Here is a 14987-nt window from a genome sequence, read left to right on the forward strand (position 1 = left end):
TGTCCGGGATTCCCGGTGTAAGAAAACAACGACCCGCAAGTCCCGCAACTTATTTGGAAATCCCCAGATTGTCCATTGCCCGGGGGCTTGGAGCATTAAGCCAAAGAGAGGTGGCATTCTCAATCGCCTACGTACTTCTAGTCTATCAAGACAAGCTGTTAAAAAAGGCGAGGCAGTCAACGCATTCTAGATACACAGAACCAACGATTTAAAAGTTTAGATACGCCCTTACCATTCTTTGACCTCGTCGATATAATTGTGTATGTTTTATTGGGACTGTTATTTGTAATTACCTACTTGGTGGTAGAGAAAAACAATACACGATTATATATATATATCGAATTTAAATAGATAATGAAATTAAATTAGTTCTTGCCATACCAAATTTCATCAAATTTAGTATGTAGATAGTTTGACGTCTAGAGTAACACATCGGCTACTTTTTATCACGATATTACCGCGGGATCGAGTAAAATCCCAAAATTTTAACCACTGTAATACGAGACATGAAATTTTTCGTTGGTGTTTTTTTTTAAAATAAACTCATCGTGGATTCCATTAAGCTTACAATGGACCCCACGATGTAATTTCTTTTGAATTAACACGAGATTTATGAGAAATCCCGGTATCCCAAACGCCGTGAAAAACGCCGGAAAGCCGTGGGTAAGCTAAAGATTAGTACACAACAACGTCTACGATCGTTCATTAAACTGGTGACCTCTCCAGTTGGTTAAAAGCTCTAAGCCCAGGAGTCCAAATGATTCGGGTGAGTTTATGTTTATGTGTTTATACCGTATCGTCTATCGAGTAAGCCATTCAATTTTCTGGCAACTACTTGAGTTTTGCACGTGGATGATTTTTTTGTTCATTCTTCATTTTCTTGGGTGACTTAAACTTGTTTTCTGAGTAGCTTTACTTTTATAATAATATATAAAAAGAGGAAGACCTTACTCCCTGACTGATCAATGCCCAGCTCAAGCTATTTTTTCACAGCTGTTGTTTGAATCAAAAAAGGATTTGTGGATGGAGTCGTGGTCGCAACTATACGTAACAGTCCTCCTCGATTCTGTCGTCGTACCTAATTTTCCGGCATCTAAATTGACAGTAAAAGTGAGTTCTGGTTATGAAAGATGGTAATATTATGACTATTTTTCACTTCATTTCCTTATTCCAGAAATATTTTTATTTTTTAAAATTGTACCGATGGTCACATTTATATAGGTACGGAGAACAACGCATAAATTGATTGATTCCTAGGACAAAGAATTAGCTTAGCTATTCAGAGAGGAAACACTGCCAGCATCTTCGGGACCTTCCCTAAGGGGTATTCTTTAAGTAATTTGTTTTAATTTTAGGTTTATTTTTATTAATTTATGTAAGTTTTTTTAAGTCTAGGATAGTTTTTTTTTAATTTAATGCTTCTTAATAGTCAATAAGCATTTCTATATGTCGCAAAAAAAACGTTTATGGTACTGTTGTTAGAATCCCAAAGCCTTGAATATTCGTGTAGTTTTACTCTAATGTCAACGACCTTAATTAAATGCATACCATATCTCATTGCTTATTAAACACTAAAGTGAATTACGGACTGCACTTACGGCGCTTATAGCGTTTGCCATGCATGTCACGGGTTGAACGAACGGTCCTTACGTGCCGTCGGTAACAGAAGTTTTGACTGTTACAACAATGTTTGGTTATGTAAATGTGGAGAAACTTTTGTGCAAGACTGCTTGATTAGATTATTTTATATTTTTAAGAAGAAAGGTATTACCCCCGGTGCAAAAAGAGAGATGTAGTACGTTTGATCGCTGTCTGTGTGTCTGTTTTTGATGTTTTATTATCAAAAGTTAGTTTAATCTTTATGGTTCTTAGTTAAGTGTACGAGAAACAAAAAACAAAAATAGAAAAAAAATATTGACAAAAAACACTAAATATTACAAGTCGACAAAATACTTCACTTCTTGCTGGCATTTAAACCGATTTAGCCTTTTTAGAGATATTGAACTTCGAATTTACACAATTGTATTTAAAATCTCCGCGTTTACCAACTCTGCACCTGGTTGCATTTTAACCCTTTTCCAAGCATAGTGCATATAGCAACCACATAAATGTACACAAATATTCGACCTTACCAAGTATACACACACACAAACATCACGCCTGTATTCCCAAATGGGGTAGGCAGAGCACACGAAACGTTACCGCTTCGGAGCCACTTTTAGCAATTTTAGGTTTTAAGTTTGACAAAAACGGTACAATAGTGACAGGTTGCTAGCCTGTCACCTACGGTATACCTTAACCTATATCCTCAGTCGCCTCTTACGACATCCACGGAAGAAATGGCGAGATTTAATTCTAACCCGACACCACACGGGTCCAACCAAGACCTAGTATACGAGTACAATATAGTACAAAATCACTTGAACTCGATAAAAATATTATTCGTTTTTTAATTAATCCCTCATAGGTAAATAACATAAAACTATGATTAATTTTGTGGTAGCACATTAAAATTTGCGGGGCCTGGACGAACAAGGGTTAACATTTAAAAATTACGCCCGTTTTCTTCTGCTTATCTTACTATTATCACAAATGTATAATAGGTAGTTTTGGAAAAGAATTTGACATACAAATAATTTACATTCTGGATTAATACATAAGGCACTTCCTATTTCAGTACTAGCTTTTGCCAGCGGCTTCGCCCGCGTAAAATTCGGTTATCGCGCGCTGTTCCCTCGGAAACTGTGCATTTTTTAAGGATAAAAAGTAGCCTATGTTACTCTCTCGCCTATACTCGTATACTATCTCTATGCCAAAAATCACGTCGATCCGTCGCTCCGTTTCGACGTGAAAGACGGACTAACATACAAACACACACACTTTCGCATTTATAATATTATGTACGTATATTCCGTTATCTTTACGAATAAACGAAATTATCTCAGTCGAATTGGTGGCCAGTTTGTGGGCAACAGCTAGGAGTCTGAATATTTTTTTTAAAGTTCCACTTAGAAGTCGATAAGGCCGACTATTGCTTACCTTGTAATTTTCTCTGTGTACCTGTTTTTCTGTATCGCTTACTATTTCTGGTTTACAATAAATATTAATTGTATTGTATTGTAAGTCAACGGCGCATGAAGATGACAATATTCAGAAGGTAGAGCAAACTCTGAACCACTGCGGCAACTGATAAGAACTCCGCCCATAACTTTTAATGACTTCGTCGTATAGAATTTCGAGAGAATTTAGGATTTTTAATTAAATTTCACCACGAAAATTTTTTTGATCACTATCAAACCCGGAAACATTACTTTATAATGTTTGTACTTATTTTCCAGTTTTACCGTTAGATTTTATAACTCTACCGAAAAAAAAACACATTGAAAAAAAAAGTAAAGTTGGGGCTGGAAATCGAACCCAATGCCACATCATTCCATTATACGTATCGTGTTATATTAAAAGTTAATCTGAATCTATTCATATCAAAAAAATTGTGTTACCTACATTAAATTTGTTTAACGTTTTACTAATTAAAGTGTCGTTTACGAAGTAAAATAATAAATATAATAAACTAATAATACAATAATACTTTAACCGTGCCTAAAATGACTTATGAATAACAAACTTACATTTATAATAGTTTGTATTGTCATCCCAGCCTATATACGTCCCACTGCTGGGCACAGGCCTTCTCTCAGAAGCTGCCCACTGCGGATTGGGGAGTTTGTATGTTAATTTGATTAAATATTATATACGAATAATACAAAACTAAATAAACAAAAGGTAGATTGTATAGCAAGTGTATAAGTATATATAGCGATATTATAGTGACATCTATCGGCAGACATAGAAAATGGGGCGCTACGCAACTCGTAGCACAAGTTACCCAACTAACCCGTAGCGCCCCTGCTAAGAAAAAGGCTTCCGCGTCCCGGGGAAAAATACCAGGACGACATGAATTACATGCGAACTTGTTCCCTGAGAACTAAGTGCAAGGGCAAAGTATCTCGGACAGAAATTGATAGCGTGAAAGTCTAAAATATCTCGGAAAACGCTAAAAATGCCTTTATTTAAAATAATAAACAAAAACTTTATTTTAAAATTCGTTCATTAATAATAAATTTGAATTTTTAACTATCAGCTAACTACTAGCATTTAACTACAGCTTGTTATAGCCTAAATTGAATAAAGATAGTTTGACTTTTGACTTTGGCTCCGCCCGCGTAAATCATGAAGCCTAGCGATTGCATTTAAATTACAGGATATAGCAAAAGTTCTCGTAAGAATTCGCGAAAATTACAATGGAATCTTCTTAAACATTGTGAAAAAAATAAATGCGCCAAATTTCACGGTTCTAATCCTATTGGTTTAAGTTTTGGAATTTTATACCAATCCTGTGAGGAACTTGAAATGAAAAGTTTATAAAATAATTATTCCAAACTTCGTTCAAAATTCCTGGTTTTCCAAAAATTTGAAAAATTCCCGTGATAATTCTCAAAAGTTACATCTTGAATTTCAGTCCAGACGATTCTTCACTATTTCGTGTAAAAAAGGGAATAAGTATTTTTTTTACCTATAGCTTCTACCCCTACACTATACTAGCGACATCTAGTATCTTGGCGTTGAACTATTGCGTAGCATTAGAACGGCAACGCAGGCACAAGCGTAGCATTACGAAACTTGTAGCAAAAGGCTTCCGCGTACAGAGAACCAGTACCAGGGCATCACAAATGTAAGCAAGTTTGATATAATAGTTCTGAACTTTATTAGATTTTTTTTTGTAAACTAGAAATAAATAAAAAATCTAGAGACAAATTTAGAATGTATCAATCTTACTTTTTTTCATACTACGTTAGTAAAGATTAAAAATCCTAAACTTGATAAGTGACTCTGTTACATTTTACATAAATGCCTATCTGAATGCAGTAAACTGTCTTTTCATTCATACACATTCGCTACAAAGCGAAAAATCGCTGCTATTGACGAGTGTAGCGCGCACCGATGTACAGTCGCGAATGTGTTAAATAAGTATATTTTGTATTCATACATCTTTGAAAATTAAAATATAAGTTCAAATTCGTCACAAGGTAGTCGACTATTTTATAAAGATATAATTTCGGCTAAAAATACAAAAATATCTGTAAGTAGGTACTTTATCAATGCAAAAGGACGTATACACATTTTTTTGTATGGTTATTTTGATAATATCTATTTAATAGTCAACTACAGGGCATAAAATATCGGCATCAACCATGGCATTCACTACAATAACGAGTAATCCTACTAATAATTATTATAAATGTGAAAGTTTTTGAAAATGTTTGGATGTTTAGATGTTCGAATGTTTGTTACTCAATCACGTCTAAATCGCTGAACCAATTTGGATGAAATTTGGTATACAAATAGTTTGAGTCCTCGGGAAGTTTTTATTCCGAAAAATTGCATAATTCTCGCGGGATAGCGGTAAACGAATACTACACGGACGGAGTCGCGGGCAATGGCTAGTTCCATAATATGCTACGGCTATGGCAACGAAAACGCGTAGGTGAGTCTACGAGAGACGTAGCGCCTACTCGTAGCAGCAGGCTTCCGCGTTTCAGCCTGAAGTACCAGGGCAACATAACACAAAAGGCATCTAAGACATTTCGAAGAACAACCCTGACCCACCAAGGGAAAATCTCGCGACTTGTTTTACACTGCGGTATCGTCAAGGTAGAGAGTTAAATGGCATCGATTAAAGCCCGCAAGGTAATGCAATTCAATACAAGTTTTATTTGACGCCTCTAAAACTCATTAAAAGTTTGGCTTTTGTAGGCTGAAGTCGTGCTACGACGTAGCACGTCTACGCGACGTAGCCCCCGTAGCCCATTCGTAGTGTCATACTTCCGCGTTCAACCAGAAGTACTAAGGCAGCATGGCATGTAAGGGTGTATTATTTGCACCCTTAGCAAAATAGGCTATTATATAGATGGGCCATAGTCATTTAATGAAAGTAGAGGAATTATGACATGGTGTTTATGAATGACATTTAGTTATATAAAAGGTTGTTTATTTTACAAACATGGAAATAACATTAACTTTAATTTTTTACTTTTTTTTACTAAAATTTTATTAATACATAATGATTATGATTAATTATAGTTGTGAATAATACACCGTATTAAAATTAGTGTTTTTGTAAAAATGGTGTTTTTCCTTCTGAAAAACAGAATTTATTAAAACGCCATTTTAGTAGTATTATTTATTATTTTAACGTAACTAACAAATCTGGATCAATTGTGTTATCTGATAAATAAATGAAATTTGAATATTCAATCAGGAACACATAATATTACGTGCAACACAATTTTATTAATACTAACGAAAAAACATAATTATATGTTTTACTAAATTGAGAACGAATAAAGTATCTATTTTTTCAACGAATATATCTAGCTAGCTATTTTTATTTTAGCGCCATCTAGCACCAACTAGCGAAAGCAGTAGGCCGCTAAGAAGCGTGGCAATGGCCGTGGCAAAGCTTCCGCGTTACGGCGAAAGGTACCAGGATAACATAAAATGAATGGAAGTTGTTTGACTTATTTTATAAATTTTATATTCAGAATCAGAATCACCAATCATCAATCAAGAGGACTTTAATATTTTAATACTACTACAGAGGATGTGGTGTGAGACGTCCATATTATTATTAACGTATTTGTTTGATATTGCACTTTGTCTACCTCTATAGCGTGGCACGTTTATAATATTTTAAATTAATTAATATTAAAAAAAACTCGTATTACAGATGTGAGTGTCAAGACCGCCAAACTGAAATGAGACTGGGCCGGACATGTCTGCCGCATGCACCCGGGCCGATGGGCACGAAATCACGAATAGTTACCAAAAGGGATCCAGATCCAAAAGGAGATGGCGGGACGACCTGAGCGCTTTTCAACTCGATTGGCAGGTGCATGCCCAGCTGTGGGACATATTACGGGCTACATAAAAAAAATAGAACCAAAATCATATTTTTAGGGCAAGGACGCTATTTTGATTCCAGAACGTAACAAGCGATTATTGAGTAGAATCTTGAGCGCAGCGAGAACTATAATACACTTCACTTCATAATGGAGATATGAAGTGAAGAATGTCTGTCTGGAATGAATGTCTGGAGCCCTATGATAATAATATAAATTTATATATTTCTTGAGATTAGCTGGTAATAGAGGAAGTGTATTATTGCACTTTCACTATAATAAGTAAAAGAAAAATTGAAATGTAATACCAGTGACCGAAAAAGTTAATTTTTTGTTAGCGTTGTTGGATCAATATGAGAGCCTGGAGTTTAAGCAACTTAAAATATACAATCGTTGTTTTAGACAGGCAAAACGTAAAAAATATGTGGAGCCTCGAGCTTGTAACTATAATGGTAAAAGAACAAGGAGGTATTTAATACCGCGCATATTCAACAACCTCTTCTCGGAGGAGGAATGTAAAACCAGGAATTGTTTCAAAAATAAGTTAAAGACATGGTTAATAAACTCTTTCCGTACAAAAGTCAGTAGTAGATTAGTAGTAGTCAGTACCTATTAGTGTTTTGTAATAATGTAATGTTGTACTGTAATGTACGTAACTATTGTGCACAATATTGTTAAAATGAGTGTTTGGTTTGCCAACAAATTGTTTTGCAATTGGATTTTGTATAGTATTTAAAAATTCTTAGAATTCTTTATTCAATGATACTTTATAAAGTACATTCGGCCACTATTTTTAGTGTTAATTGGTATTTATAAAGTATGCGAGGACTCAGGAGGCGATACCTGTCAGTAACTTAATTCGTAGAGACGGAATACCAGAGTGAGATCTCTTTGATCGTGTAGCGGAATACCTACCAATAATTCATGTTTTAAATTTAAATTTTATTTTAACACTTTTAAGTTTCGTGAATTCCTTTTGGATACCTGCGCTGGTTTACTCATCAGAGATTCACTCGTATACTTTGATCAATGATCAGAACACATTTCATCGGTTTTCATTGATTTGATAAAAGTAGACAATAAAATGATACGTCAGCAGAAAAACTAGCTTTTTTCACAAAAACTGGAACTCGTATTCAAAATAAGTCGAACATTTTCTCTTTGCCCGACAAATCCACCGTAGCGCCTGCTACAAAACTCGTGGCAAAAATCTTCCATGTTCCAGAGTAAAGTACCAGGGCAGCATGAGCACAGCAATGTTGACGCTACCGCTACAATATTAATAACAATATTGCGTACAAAGTTAATAAATGCTGATTTTCGTGTAAAAAATAATAATTATGAATGAATGAACAAACGTATTACTATGTAAGCCGATCACAAATTGTTATAAACTATTAACTTTAAAAAGTTTATTTTTCTTACAAACTTTTATTTAGTTTCACCTGTCCCGATGTCTGTCTGTCTTTAATCAATCAAATCTTACAAGTTTAATTCAACCAACTTTCAGTATTCGGATTGACTTGAAATGTGGCATACCTACTTCTGTAAATTGCGTGACAATACAATAATCTGGTAGTGACATCCTGCATGGTAGTCCGGCCAGGATCGTCTCCGCACGAGGGAACTCTTCAACGGTTAATACGAGCAGCGACTCGTAGTAGCGACCTGAAATTTGTTATGCAAATGTAGTTTAGGTGACAATATAAGTACAGTCAACAAAAACTACATTTCGCAAAAAAAAAGCTTGTATTAAAAATTAAATTTTTATCAAAAACTTATTTAATAGTTTGCGATTGATTGTAACTGATGTGTCAATTAAAAACCAATTTATTGCTAAAATAATCAGCACAGTAATTGGTAACGATGTTTTTCCAAGCATTGTTTAAATGTCCCGCAATGAATACGTGTAACAAATTAACGATACCTGCTTCTCTACTGCTGCTCCGTAGAACCGCTACGAAACCCTACGTGGCATTTTGTAGCGCCTGCTACGAAACTCGTGGCAAAAGCCTTCCGCGTTCCAGTGAAATGTACCAGGGGCCCATAGTCGCTTAGCGGTTAACAAAGTTCGCAAGATGACACAAAAAGTAGTCTTTACGCGGGCTCAGACATCTCTCGTGTGTACCATTCCTTAGATCTGATATTCGAAATAAAATTCCGGGATTTTATTCAATATCCATGAGAAAACACAAAAAATACATCATGATCTTTATCTTGGTTGTATAAAGACCATGCATAGAAAATGTTGTTTACAGATTGATGTTTTGGGATTTTACATGAAAATATATAAGAAGTAGAAGTACGACTATTGCTTACCTTGTATTATTTTCTCTATGTACTTCAGTCTGTTTTCGGTATTGCTTACTATATTGAGGTGTTCAAAGAGAAAAACGTTGTATTTGTACCCTATGTGGTCACTGATATTACACATTTCATCCACATCTGTATAACTTTCTCACATAAAATAGTAACACGCAAACACAGTTCATTTTTACATTTCTTTTAAATAAAGATTGAGTAAAGCTTCAATTTACATTTGATTTTCCAACTGTACCAACCACCGCTAATAAACACGAACATCATAATTAATAAGACTTAAAATATCTTTACAAAGCATCTACAGGCTGATCCTAAAAGTTGAAGACCAAAGTTGTTATTGTTTATCATAACAACCACAAAATAGACTGAATCATCAATCATTAATGCAAATACTCGGGTCAAACGTAAGCCGGCATTAGGGGCAAATGAAGATAGATAGCCAGAAGATAAACAACAGATTATTATGAAGACTGATTGTGGAGGGCTGTGACGTAACTTTGACAAGATTGTGATCTGTGTTGCTGCCAATATAATTCCATAGTCAAAGAGTAGTAACGAATCGTGTTATTTTTGATTTCGATTAACTTTATTATTCAAAATGTCAGATGAAGATCATTTTCTTTAAGAAACTAGTGATCTCTAACTATTGCTGCTTAAAAGATGAAGAAGAATAAAAATTTACTTATTATTCAAGTTAAAATAGTCTAAGAGATTCTCAATTTATAAAGTTATATCAACTTCTTAAATTGTTTTTGTTTTATACGTATTTGGCAAAATAAAGAATATAAAAACGACTTTGTTAGATGTATATAGTTTGTAAATTTTAGAATTTGGTTGTTCACAATGTATGTGAATGCAATGTCAATGTGTACGTGCGCGTTTTCAGCAGCCCCTATATCGCGTCCTTCTAGATGAAGGGCTACGAATTAACCCGAAACACTTCGAGCTACACTCGATTTAAGACGTGAGTTAACCGGATTTATTTTATTAAGGGGCTATGATTGGTTTTTTGGAGTCTTTTTGTATTTTTTATTTCAACTCCAAATTTGTTACTTTTACGGGTATCCGTGAAACCATATCGAAAATACAAACTGAGACATGGATGCGCAGAAAAACCAGAAAAAGATACCAGCGCTGGGAATCGAACCCAGGTCCTCAGCAATCCGTGCTGCGTGCTTTAACCCCTACACCAGCGCTGGGCAGGAATCTAGACACGATTTTTTCCTCTGCATACATATCTCAGGTTGATTATTTCTACTACGCTACTTATGCAGCAGCACTAGCGACATCGCTAGATGCATAGCAGCACTAGCGACATTGCTAGATGCATAGATGCTGCTGCATAAGTAGCGTAGTAGAAATAATCAACCTGAGATATGTATGCATAGGAAAAATTCGTGTCTAGATTCCTGTCCAGCGGTGGTGTAGGGGTTATAGCACGCAGCACGGATTGCTGAGGACCTGGGTTCGATTCCCAGCGCTGGTCTCTTTTTCTGGTTTTTCTGTGCATCCATGTCTCAGTTAGTATTTTCGTTATTAAGGGGCTGTTTCACCATCCATTGATTAGCGTTAACCGACGGTTAAATGTGATGCCGTCTCCGTCTATTCGAACAAAACAAATAGAGACGGCATCACACCTAACCGACAGTTAACACTAATCAATGGATGGTGAAACAGCCCCTAAATATGATTGAGTCTCAAGTTAGTTTCATGTTTAAAAATTTCATTGAACTCATATTGTCATGTGTACAGTCGCGCAATAAAAAGGTTGACCACCTTAAGATCTGTTATTATTGCTCAGTATAATTTTTCTGTTGTGTTTCGGCGTGGAGAGTAAGACAGCCGGTTAAATTACTGGCACTTGAGGTATCCCATCTTAGACCTCTAGGTTGGCAACGCATCTGCAATCCTCCTGGTGTTGCAGGTGTCTATGGGCGGTGGTGATCTCTTACCATCAGGAGACCCACTTGCTTGTTTTCCATCCAGTTAAATAAAAATAAAAAACTTTATAGACCGAGTACAGTCACCAGCACCAATATCTGACGCAACAAGCGTGCATTAAAAATATCTGATACGACTTTATTTCTAGGGTCGGACAGATGTGTCAGATATTTTTGCACGGTCCGCTGTGGCAGATATTAATGCTGGTGAATGTACTACATATTCCTTCATAATATCATTCAAAAAAAGTAACCTGTGCTTGCAACGTAAAAATGAATTTATATGAAAACTGGTCAACCTTTTCATTCCGCCACTGTATTATGAATAATTATGTTTTTTTTTTTATTTTGTCAATGTTCGCATTAGTCAAATAATACGTGGAAAAAGAAGTAAAAAATATATTACATCGAATTGTTAATAAATATACCGAGATTCCTTTTTATATATGACACTACCTACTACTACTACACTTAACGGGACAATTTTATTCACACCAATTGACCTAGTCCCAAGGTAAGCTTAGCAAAGCTTGTATTCTGGGTACTAAGCAACCGGATAAATATAGTTATATAGATATAGATACATACTTAAATACATATTAAACACCCAAGACTCGAGAACAAACATTCGTATTTTTCATACTCACCTACCTACTACTTATTTTTCTTTATTGAATATGGACACCAATCGGTTTACGCACAAACTCGCAAAGTAATAAGTTTAGCGGGAATCCAACTTGCCCGTAATTCCGTTATATCTTCGTTATCAACACACCTAAGCCGACTTTGCTCTTTGCGTACATATTTTATAATTTTTTAGCTCAATTTGTTTATTAAATGCTTGTGCACCCTGTAGCTGAATACGCTTAACATTCAAACACAACAAATGTTCTATTTTACTCACAAATGTAATGAAAAGCGTTATATTTTGCACTGGCGGTACTGATATTACGAACATCGACTCATTAAAGCCCTCACGCATAAGCCGAGTTTAGACTTGCAAGAAAAATCGTGCAAGTCACATTACAGTACGAGGCCGTAAAACCAACGAGTTTGTAGTGGTCAATCGAGCGCCGCAATGTAATGCAACTTGCACGATTTTTCTTGCAAGTCTAAACTCAGCTTTAGACTTCGGGCTTCTAATAGACTCTCGTTCATAATTTCTTCTTTACCGCCCTTAAGACACAATGTACTATTAAAGTCTCGTAATTGGTATTTTAATTTTTGTCACCGAATATCGGCTAAATACAATAGAAACTGGCAAAAATCTTTAATGGGTAGAGACATCTTAAAAAAACTAAGTGATTGATTCCCTGGTCAGTTATTAACCGATAGCTAACCCTACAATAAAGGGAGTGTACAATAATTATTATAGTTACCGAACAATAACCGACATAAAATTTTAAAACCATCTTCTACATATGGCTCACATTGAACACAGTTTACAGGCCTTTTTCTTCAATCGACAGTTCTACATTTTTTTAACTAATAAAGTAACACAAACCTAACAAGTTTTTATAAATAAGAAAAAAAAATGTGAGTAAAATAAATAAATTGAAGCTGTGTTCTTCCAAGAACATCTCAATCCCGTGGCGCGTAATCTCGCTACGACACTTCGTAGCGCACTCGTAGCAGAGGCTTCCGCGTTACGGGGAAAAGTACCAGGGCAGCATAAACGAAAAGTATTATAACAACCCCTAGAAGCTATGGCGGAAAACTTGCAGCTGGACGAGGGGTGGGATTAAGGGAAAATCTAATTCTCACCTATGGCTAATAGGTTCTGGAAATCCCGATTAGAGCGGAAAATGTCTACTTGGTACCAGGGTAGCAAAAAGCGCGAGAAGTTAGCGTTTAAGAGTAAGAAAGAAACGTTCGGGGGTGAGACAAGGAAGTTGACGCATGCGCTTTCTTGGTTTTCCACCCTCCGCGGTTTTTGGTAACATGATATTATGCATTTTTACAAAGAACTATCAAAGAATAAACTTAACAAAAAAATATAAGTAAAAATAATAATTCGCCTAAGAAAAGAGTACATTTTAATAATCATAACATAAAGTTTAACACACACCGCGGTAACGTATTTGTCGCTTGGCGCCATCTATTGAAAGTGTATGGAAATGCTTGGTTGCCAAAAACATTCAGGGGAGCACGAGCGCGTTGTGGGCGCTTTGCTCGATTTTATGTTAGAATAATAGATGGCGTTAGCATCATTATTTAAAGAACTTTTAGATTTATCAGGCCACTAAAAACAAAAGAAGGTGTACCTATTAATGACGCATATCTGGACAAAATACTACGTCGTCAAAATCTTATAAATAAAATTTTACCCGCTTCTAATATTGGACTGACTTGAAATTGGTACAGGAGCATTTCTATCTACCGTTGTACCCTGAGATTATCTCTCCGATTTCCCCAAAATATTGTATGGATGTGTCCGTTTTGTTACGATTTTTTCATAATATTTTTCGTAACAAAACGGACACATCCATACAATATTTTGGGGACACATCTGGAGACCCTGTTTTTCCAGCTCGGAATCATGGACTGAGTCTACCTCCCAAATTTTGTTGAAATCGGAGAGATAAACTCAGGGTACAACGGTAGACAGAAATGCCCAGAGATATGTAATTTTTAGGGCATTTTATATTAAAAACGTTGGCTCGAAGAAATGTTTATACAAAATAAACACAAGAAATTTCATTTCACATCAGCACAGCAAATAATAGCAAATTAAAACGAAACGAAATTATTATTTGCCCCGTGGCCAGCTTTGGTGAGATCAAAATGTAATCGAGGGTCTATTTGGTTTACTTTTTTCTAAAAGTGTTTGTTTCTAAAATTATTTGTGGCATAAAATCAATATTGTGTTCGTATTACTTATTTTTTTGTTAAACCAGGGTTTGATTCAGTATATTTTGTATTGTTTCAAGGCAAATAAATAATTTTAAGTTTGAGTTATTAATATTGAATATATTGACTTGGATAACTCACGTCTTAAATCAAGTGTAGTCCGACATTGTTTCGGGCTAATCCCTAGCCCTTCCTGTTCGGAGCAACGCGACTCGGCGGCTGCTGCAACAGGCGCACTGCGTGTCGCCGTTCTGCTCGCACGACTACCCGACGAACTTCACGAAACTGACACCGGCGCACAACTACCCGCGTTTTCATTGTCATTTTCATTAGTGTATTGTGTATTAGTTTTCCGGGTCAATATACATATCATCATGCATGATACATCAATATACATATCATCATGCAACAATCATGCATGATATGATTTTTTGGAATTCTCACGGATTTTTTTTTTGCAGACAAAGTCGCTGGCAACTACTATTTTACCTATAAAACTTGAAAAATATATCAGAGTGATCAGAACAGCCTTTTATGTCTTAGATTTTATGGCACATAATTTTACGTCGAACACTTCAACGTTGTAAAATAAACGGTTTAAAATGGAATTTTGGTAGTAGGTAATGCATATTTTATCTTTTATTTTTCATTAAAAAACTGCTCAGGTATTTCTGTCTGCCTTTATCCAAAATTCATTTCGAAAAAGCTGGTAATATAAAAAAGTGACACGTAAAAGTGCCCTTTGCGGCCATTAACAAAATAAAGTTTAAATTTTTAATTTGGTTTTTAGTGTAGTAATAGAGTAAATAGGTAGATGGCTACGGCGGGAAAGCTCCACAAATAATAGAATACAATAATAGGATACAATAGAAGATATAAGTGTCGTTTTGGTACTTCTATAATGTACTTCTTTTGG

The sequence above is a fragment of the Choristoneura fumiferana genome, chromosome 3 (assembly GCF_025370935.1).
Source record: "Choristoneura fumiferana chromosome 3, NRCan_CFum_1, whole genome shotgun sequence".
Lineage (NCBI taxonomy): Eukaryota > Metazoa > Arthropoda > Insecta > Lepidoptera > Tortricidae > Choristoneura > Choristoneura fumiferana.